This window comes from Ochlerotatus camptorhynchus, unplaced genomic scaffold (genome assembly GCF_037179485.1).
Source record: "Ochlerotatus camptorhynchus isolate MF236.1 unplaced genomic scaffold, CSIRO-AGI_Acam_v1.1 ptg000212l, whole genome shotgun sequence".
Taxonomy (NCBI): domain Eukaryota; kingdom Metazoa; phylum Arthropoda; class Insecta; order Diptera; family Culicidae; genus Ochlerotatus; species Ochlerotatus camptorhynchus.
The window spans coordinates 1,229,230-1,238,858 of record NW_027040702.1 but is presented as its reverse complement, the minus strand read 5'-3'; positions in this window follow the sequence as shown (position 1 = coordinate 1,238,858).

Here is a 9,629-nt window from a genome sequence, read left to right as displayed (position 1 = left end):
ATGCGCTTGTTCCAACTGATGGGGATGCGTCCCATGCAGCTTCTTCAGCTTCCACGATGCGACTTTATCTTCGACAGTTTTCAAGTCGCAGCTCAGCTGTTAATCCTCCTGCGCCAGATGCAGGGCACTGAACCCGGGGTCTGCCTCACAGACAGCACGGTAGACTTCGTGACGGCTCTGGCTTTCTACGAAGTATCTCCGCAAATGCTAGATCTGGGAAACACGCTTGAATATCGGTGACGCCTCTTTAATACTTGGCAAGGTGACTCTCTCGACGGCTGACTTTGGGTGATGCATGCGATGTTTAGTGAACGCCACTCGTACTGCTCGTTCTATCGCCTCCAAGTCAGTGTTGGTCCACTTTATCACCCCGAAGCTGTAGGTCAACAAGGGCACGGCAAACATTTTTATCGCCTTCATCTTGTGCCGGCCGGGAGGAACGACCTCAGAACACGGTTGATACGATACAAGAACTTTTCCTGCAGCTCTTTCTTGATCGATGTATGGCGAATCCCCTTCAGTTGCAGAAACCCCAGGTACAGTACCCGTTCGATTTTGACAACAAGCCCGAAAATTTTGTGTTGCAAAAATCGAACCGTGCCAAAATCGAACGGTTATATTTTGAAATTTATTTTATGCTTCCAATGATTTGAACCCCCTAGGAATCATCTTTAAGTCCAAGACAACGTCTCGTTGAACGTCTAATTTTTTTCCCCGCTTATTAAACCGTATGTAAGAAAATGTCAACTCTCCCTCCCCGTTGCCAGAAACCGTAAGAAATGTTAAGACCTACCTGCCCCCCTATTCCCTTACATAATTTATGGATGACCCCTTTGTTATACAAATTAAATCAACCAAATTTTTTTGACGCAAATTTTATTGTATTTTGTCTGAATCGGAGTCGGAGTCGAGGAGTCGGAGTCGGTAATTTTCAAATCAGAGGAGTCGGAGTCGGTGAATTTTGATCTGACTCCACATCCCTGCCAGCAACTCACCGCGGCCCCCTTATATCCCACGGAGCTGGATGGTAAGGTAGGAGAAGAAAAGAAAATTCTGCGCACTTCGATTTTTTTGTATCTTTTGTTCCCATCGACCATTTTTTTTTAAAACCTGTTATCCTAGTGAAGCCTTTTTTATGCAATTGTTTGGACAACATTTGAAATCAATTCACAACATCATTTCAAATGAGGGGCTTGGAAGGAAAGGGGTGTAAGTGACTTTGATCGATTCTCTTAATCGACTTTCTCTTCTGATAACCATGGCTTTACACACAAATTTCGCGCTATTGCTGCCAGATAGTTTGATAAAGGAGGTTCTCATCTAGCATCCAGAACGGCAAACGCATCAAGGAATGTGTTTACATCTGAGTTATTAACGAAAGAGAAAGTCGATGAAGAAAATCGATCAAAATCACTTACACCCCTTTCCTTCTATCCCCCTCATATAAAAAAATAAAAAAAAATCGCTAAGAATGGCCAAATTCGAAATTCAACGTATTCGCAACAACAAACTTTTGCATTCTGAGTGGTGATAATGAGCGGTAATATAGTTAAGTGTATCTATAAAAGTATATAAGGGTTTACAAATCCTTGAAACAGTAAAGAACAAACCACAATGCAGCCTTTGAAATGTACAAAAAAGCACTGTATAAAAGCTCAAAAAGGAACATATGAAAACAAACTTACTATGATTTTCATAAAATCAACTATTATTTCGCTGTAATATGCTCTTGACCTCAAAAAGTAAATTTGATGTTAATAACCTTTAAACTCAATTGATGTTATTTTTTTTAAACTTTATCCAAAATTTTCACATTAATTCTAGTTGTAACTGGAAAAATTGGGTAAAAATGTGTGAAATTGTTTGCGAGAAATTAAAAAACGGAATCAATTTTTTTTACGAAAAATGCCGTCCTGTCGGCAAGACTCTCCTAAACTTCGGCATAACTTCCGGGAAGATAAGCGGGACCTCCCTAAACTTCAACAATAATTCTCTGATTGTAGGCAGGACTTCCCCAAGTTCAACAGGAATTTCTCCAAGTTCCGGAGGACCTCTCTGAACATCAGCGAGACTTCCTTGAAGTTCATCAGGACTCATTTGAACTTCGGTAGAATATCTAATATCTCTTAATGACAGCAGTACTTCTCCCAATGTCGACAGAAGTTTCCTGAACATTGGTAGAACTTCCTGAACATCGGCAAAACTTATCTGAACTTTGACCGGACTACCTTGAATGTCGGAAGGACTTCTCTGAATTTCAGAAGGACTTCCATGAAGTTCAGCAGGACTTTCCTGAAGTTCAACAGAAATTTAATGAATATAGACTTGCCTGAACCCCGACAAGACATTCGTGAATTTCGGTAGGACTTTCCTAACTTCAGAAAAATGTCCCTGAACACATCCTGGACTTCCCAGAACTTCAGTAGGACTTACTGAACTCGAGCGGGACTTTCCTGAACTTAGGCATAACTTCAGCAAGAATTCTTTGGAGCTCGGCAGGACTTCCCTGAATTTCAACAGAACTTCATTGAACTGAGACAGCACTTCCCTGATCCAAGTCAGGGCTTCCATGAAAGTCGGTGAGACTTCCGAGAATATCGGCTAAATTTGCCTGAACATTAGCAGGACTTCCCTGAAATTCTGCTAAACTTCTTTGAACTTCAGCAGGACTTCCTGAACTTCAAAAGTTCTTCCCAGAATGTCGACAGAACTTCCCTGAACTTCAGCAGGACTTCAATGAACTTCAACAGTACTTCCCAGAATGTCGACAGGAGTTCCTTTAACTTGAAAAGTATTTCCCAGAATGTCGACAGGACTTCTCAGAACCTCAGCAGGACTTCCTTGAACTTGAACAGTACCTAGTTCCTAGAAATTCCCAGAAGTTCAACAGTACTTCCCAGAATGTCGACAGGAGTTCCTTTAACTTGAAAAGTATTTCCCAGAATGTCGACAGGACTTCTCAGAACCTCAGCAGGACTTCCCTGAACTTGAACAGTACTACCCAGAATGTCGACAGGACTTCCCATTACTTCAGCAGGACTTCTCTGACTTAAACAGTTCTTCCCAGTATGTCAACAGGACTTCCCGGGACTAAAACAGTACTTCTTAAAAGGTCGACAGGACTTCACTGAACTTCAACAGTACTTCCCAGAATGTCGACAGGATTTCCGTGAACTTCAGCAGGACTTCCCTGAATTTCAACAGTACTACCCATAATGTCGACAGGACTTCCCAGAACTGCAGCAGAACTTCCTGAACTTCAACAGTACTTCCCAGAATGTCCACAAGACTTCCCTGAACTTCAGCAGGACTTCCCTGAACTTCAACAGTACTTCACAGAATGTCGACAGAACTTATCTGAACTTCGGCAGGTCTTCACTGAACTTTGACAGGACTTCCCTAAGCTTCGACAGGACTTACCTGAACGTCAGCAGAACTTCTCTGAACTTCAAATGTTCTTCCCAGAATGTCGACAGCAATTCCCAGAGCTTCAGCAGGAATGCCCTGAACTTCAACAGTTCTTCCCAGAATGTCGACAGGACTTCCCTGAACTTCAGCAGAACTTCCTGAACTTCAACAGTAATTGCCAAAATGTGGACAGGAAATCCCAGAATTTCAGCAGGACTTCCCATAACATTAACAAGTCTTCCCAAAATGTTGACAGGTCTTCCCTAAACTTCGACAGGACTTCCCTGAACATCAGCAGGACTTACCTGAACTACAACAGTAGTACTTCCCCCTATGTCGACAGGATTTCCCAGAACTTCAGCAGGACTTCCCTAAAATTCAACAGTACTTCCCAGTATGTCGACAGGACCTCCCTGAACTTCAGCAGAACTTCCCTGAGCATTGAGAGGACTTCCCTGAACTTCAGCAGGATTTCCCTGAACTTCAGCAGGACTTTCCTGAACTTCAAAAGTACTTCCTAGAATGTGTACAGGACTTCCCTGCACTTCAGCAGGACTTCCATGAACTTCAAAAGTACTTCCCAGAATGTCGACAGGACTTCCCAGAACTTCAGCAGAACTTCCCTGAACTTCAATAATACTTCCCAAAATGTCTACTGGACTTCCCAGAACTTCAGAAGGACTTCCCTGAACTTCGACAGTACTTCCCAGGAATACAGCAAAACTTCCCTGAACTTCAACAGTTCTTCCAAGAATGTCGACAGGACTTCCCTGAACTTCAACAGGACTTTCCTGAACCTCGACAGGACTTCCCTGAACTTCAGCAGAACTTCCCTGAATTTCATCAATACTTCCCTGAAGTTCAACAGTTCTTTCCAGAATGTCTACAGGACTTCCCTGAACCTAAGCAGAACTTCTCTGAGCTTCAGCAGGACTTCCCTGAACTTCAACAGTACTTCCGAGAATGTCGAGAGGGCTTCCCTGAACTTCCCTTAATATCGATGGGACTTCCCTGAACTTCAGCAGAACCTCCTAGAACTTAATTAGGTTCATGGAACTTCAACAGTACTTCCCAGAATGTCGACAAGTCTTAATTGAGCTCTAGCAGGACTTCCCTGAATTTCAGCAGTACTTCCCAGAATCTCGGCAGGACTTCCCTGAACTTCAGCAGTTCTTCCAAGAATGGCGACAGGTTTCCTATGAACTTCAGCAGAATTACTCTGAACATTTTTTTTTTCTTGATTTGTTTTCCGTCGAACTGTTTTCCGTACTGAGAGTACCAATGCTCCCGACGCCAGGGAGGTAGCTTCCACACCTGGACCCTAACTAACGACCCATGACTATGGACCGGGACCAACGGTTTTACTTCCCATCCGAAGGAAGGCGTGCTTAGGGATTCTATGCCTCAGAAAATCCCAGGGCGCTGACTGGGACTGAACCCAGGCCATACTGAGGTGAGAGGCAACCACGCTTACCACTCACCATCGGCGCCCAAAGTGGGGGGGCTGGGAATTGAACACATGACCATCCGCTTGAGAAGCGAACGTGTAGCCACTACGCCACGGACCCCCCTTGCTCTGAACATTAACAGGACTTCCCTGAACTTCAGCAGGACTCCTTGAACTTCAAGAGTACTTCCCTGAACCACAACAGTACTTCCCAGAATGTCGACAGAACTTCAACAGGACATCCCTGAACTTCAACAGTACTTCCCAGAATGTCGACAGGACTTCCCTGAACTTCAACAGTACTTCCCAGAATGTCGACAGGACTTCCGTGAACTTCAATAGTACTTCGCAGAATGCCGACTTGGCTTCCCTGTACTTCAGCAGGACTTCCCTGGATTTCAACAGTACTTCCCAGAATGTCGACATAACTTCCCTGATTTTCATCAGTACTTCCCAGAATGTCGACAGGGCTTTCCCGAACTTCAGCAGGACTTCCCTAAACTTGAACAGTAGCTCCCAGAATCTCGACAGGACTTCCCTGAACTTCAACAGTAGTTCGCAGATTGTCGACAGAACTTCCCGGAATTTCAGCAGAACTTCCCTGAACTTCAACAGTACTTCCCAGAATGTCGGCAGGACTTCCCTGGACTTCTTCAGCAGGACTTTCCTAAATTTCAACAGAAATTCCCAGTATGTCGACAGGACTTCCGTGAACTTCAAAAATACTTCGCAGAATGTCGACTGGACTTCCCACAATTTCAGTAGGTCAGCCTTGAACTTCAACAATTCTTTCCAGAATGTCGACAGGACTTCCCAGAACTTCAGCAGGACTTCCCCGAGCTTCAGCAGGACTTCCCTGAACTTTGGCAGTACTTTCCAGAATGTCGACAGGTTTTCCCTGAACTTCAGCAGGACTTCCCTAAACTTCAACAGTACTTAGCAGAATGTCGACAGGACTTCCCAGAACTGCAGCAGGACTTCGCTGAACTTCAACAGTTCTTCCCAGAATGTCGGCAGGACTTCCCTGAACTTCTTCAGCAGGACTTCCCTGAACTTCAACAGTACTTCCCAGAATGTCGACAAGACTTCCGTGAACTTCAGAAGTACTTCGCAGAATGTCGACTGGACTTCCGTGAAGTTCAGCAGGTCTGCCTTGAACTTCAACAGTTCCTCCCAAAATGTCGACAGGACTTCCCTGAACTTCAACAGTACTTCCCAGAATGTCGACAGGATTCCCTGAACTTCAGCAGGACTGCCCTGAACTTCCAAAGTTTTTTTTCCAGAAAGTTGACAGAACTTCTCTAAACTTCAGCTGTACTTCCCAGAATGTCGACAGGACTTCCCTGAACTTCAGCAGGACTTCCCTGAACTTCAAAAGTTCTTCCCATAATGTGGACAGGAATTCCCAGAACTTCAGCAGAAATGCCCTTAGCTTCAAATGTTCTTCCCAGAACTTCAGAAGAACTTCTCTGAACTTGAACAGTATCTCACAGAATGTCGGCAGGACTTCCCTGAACTTGAACTATACTTCTCAGAATGTCGACAGGACTTCCCAGTACTTCAGTAGGAATGCCCTTATTTTCCTTGAACTTCTTTGAACTTCAGAAGTACTTCCCTAAACTTCATAAGAACTTCCCTGAACTTCGACTCTAGCAGGATTACCCTGAACTTCCAGTACCCAGTGCTTCCCAGAATGCCGACCGAACTTCCCAGAACTTCAACAGTTCTTCCCAGAATGTCGACAGGAATTCCCAGAACTTCAGCAAGAATGCCCTGAACTTCAAATGTTCTTCCCAGAATGTCGACAGGACTTCCCAGAACTTCCACGAACTTCTACAGTGCTTCCCAGAATTTCGACAGGACTTTCCTGAACTTTCACAAGACTTCCCTGAACTTGAACAGCACTTCCCAGAATATGGACAGGACTTCCCAGAACTTCAACAGTACTTTCCAGAACTTCAGAAGGACTGCCCTGAACTTCAAAAGTTCTTCCCAGAATGTCGACAGAACTTCCCTGAACTTCAGCAGGACTTCCCTGAGCTTCAACAGTACATTCCAAAATGTTGACAGGACTTCCCAGAACTTCAGCAGTACTGCCCTGAACTTCAAAATTTCTTCCCAGAATGTCAACAGGACTTCCTAGAACTTCAGCAGAGCTTCCCTGCACCTTAAAAGTTTTTCCCAGAATGATGACAGGAATTCCCAGAATTTCAGCAGGAATGCCCTGAGCTCCAAATGTTCTTCCCAGAATGTGAACAGGAATTCCCAGAATTTCAGCAGTACTTCAACGCACTTCAACAGTTCTTCCCAGAATGGCGACAGGACTTCACTGATCTTCCACAGGATTTCCATGAACCTCAACTATACTTCCCAGAATGTCGACAGTGCTTCCCTGAACTTCAGCAGAAAACAGGAAACTCATTATAAGTCTTCTTATTATTTTACTAGTAGATCACGTTTAAAAATCTCGCTAGGGTAAGTGTTCCAGTTTTGGCATATGCTCCAGTTTTGGCACAATCCCATATACGCAATGGTTCCTATTTTGGCCCAGCTTCATATAAATTACACGGGCTAATGCCAAAACTGGTACAAATTTTAAGTAGTGCCAAAACAGGCTCGCTTACCTTATATCCAATTCAGCGCGTAAAAACAGTCGTGTAAAAAAAACCATTAAATATTGTATTTTGCATTGGAAACTGAACTCCTCAAAAGTGCGGAATCGCTTATAAAAGTGCGATTTGACGTTGTATCGTCTGGGTGTCTTCGGCGGACTTATTCCTTATGAACTAATAGCGAATTTATTTTTGAAACTGGTTCAGTGCCAACCTGAACCCTGAATAAAAAAACGTTTTCGGGTAAACGCGGTTTCCGAGCCAGACGATACGTTGGTGTGCGTGACATCGCGGATCTTCCGGAAGGGCACCCGTGGCCACCAGGGTCCAATTTCTGGTCACAAGTCCAAATTCTATCTAATGAGTCCTGTAGAAGTGTTTTCGAAAAAACCGCAGAGTTCTAGGACCGATTTCATGAATTGGCCACTTTTACAGTTCATCCAGATCTTCCGAAAGGGTACTCGATGGCCGCTATGGTCCTTTTTCTGTTCACAAGTTCAAATTCTATCTAATGAGCATTGGCGTAACTAAGGAAAACTATCATTTTTTCGAATTTCTTTTTCTCTCACGGCATAATCTCAATTTTACTATTTCTATGTGAAATGAAAATAAGAACTTGTAATAAATAATCTGGGCGGCCTACATTGGTCCTAGGGGTGCATACATTGAAACTAGGGATGCCTTTGCACCCCCTAGTGGGGGTGCTAGCTACGCCAATGCTAATGAGCCTGCAGAAGTGTTTTAGAAAAAAAAAACGCAAAGCTCTAGGACCGATTTCATTAATTGGCCACTTCAACTGTTGTTCCGGATCCTCCGAAAGGGCACTCCGTGTCCACGAGGGTCAATTTTCTGATCACTAGTCCAAATTCTATCTAATAAGTCCTGTAGAAGTGTTTTATAAAAAACCGCAGAGTTCTAGGACCAATTTCATGAATTGACCACTTTTACTGTTGCTCCAGATCTTCCAGAAGGGCACCCAATGCTCAGAGCTTAAGGACCGATTTCATGAATTGGCCATTTTAACGGTTGTTCCAGATCATCCAGAAGGGCACCCCATGGCCACCAGGGTCCATTTTCTGGTCACAAGTCCAAATTCTATCTAATGAGTTCTGTAGAAGTGTTAAAGAAAAAACCGCAGAGTTCTAGGACCGATTTCATGAATAGGCTACTTTAACTGTTGCTCTAGATCTTCCGGAAGGCTACCTGATGGCCGCTAGGGTCCATTTTCTTTTCACAAGTTGAAATTCTATCTGATTAGTCCTATTGAAGTGTTGTAGAAAAAAAACCGTAGAGCTCTAAGACTGATTTCATGAATTGGCCACATAAACAGTTGTTCCGGATCTTCCGGAAGGGCACCCCGTGGCCACAAAGAACAGTTTTCTGAGCACAAGAACAAATTCTATCTGATAAGTCCTGAAGAAGTGCTTTATAAAAAACCGCAAAGCTCTAGGGCCAATTTCATGAATAGGCCACTTTTACGGTTGTTCCGGATCTTCCAGAAGCGCACCCGATGGTCACCAGGGTCCATTTTCTGGCCACAAGTATAAAGCCTATCTAATGAGTCCTGTAGAAGTTCTTTAGAAAAAAAAAACGGCAGAGTTCTAGGACCGATTTCATGAATTAGCCACATTCATGGTTGTTCCGTATCTTCCGGAAGGGTCTCTTTGGCCACAATGGACCATTTTCTGATCACAAGTCCAAATTCTATCTGATGAAGCCTGTGGAAGTGCTTAAGAAAAAACCGCAAAGCTGTCATGAATTGGCCGCATATACGGTTGTTCCGGATCTTCCAGAAGGGCACCCGATAGCCACCAGGGTTCATTTTCTGGTCACAAGTCCAAATTCTATGTAATGAGTCCTGTAGAAGTGCTTGAGAAAAAACCGCAGAGCCATACGATCGATTTAATGAATTGGCCACTTCAACTGTTGTTCCGGATCTTCCCCGTGCACCCCGTGGGCACAAGGGACCATTTTCTGGTCACAAGTCCAAATTCTATCTGATGAGTCCTGTAGAAGTGCTTTAGAAAAAAAACCGCAGAGCTCTAGGACCGATTTCATGAATTGACCATTTTTAAGATTGTTCCGGATCTTTCGGAATGGTAGCTGATGGCCACCAGGATCTATTTTTTGGTCACAAGTCTTAATTCTATATAATGAGTCCT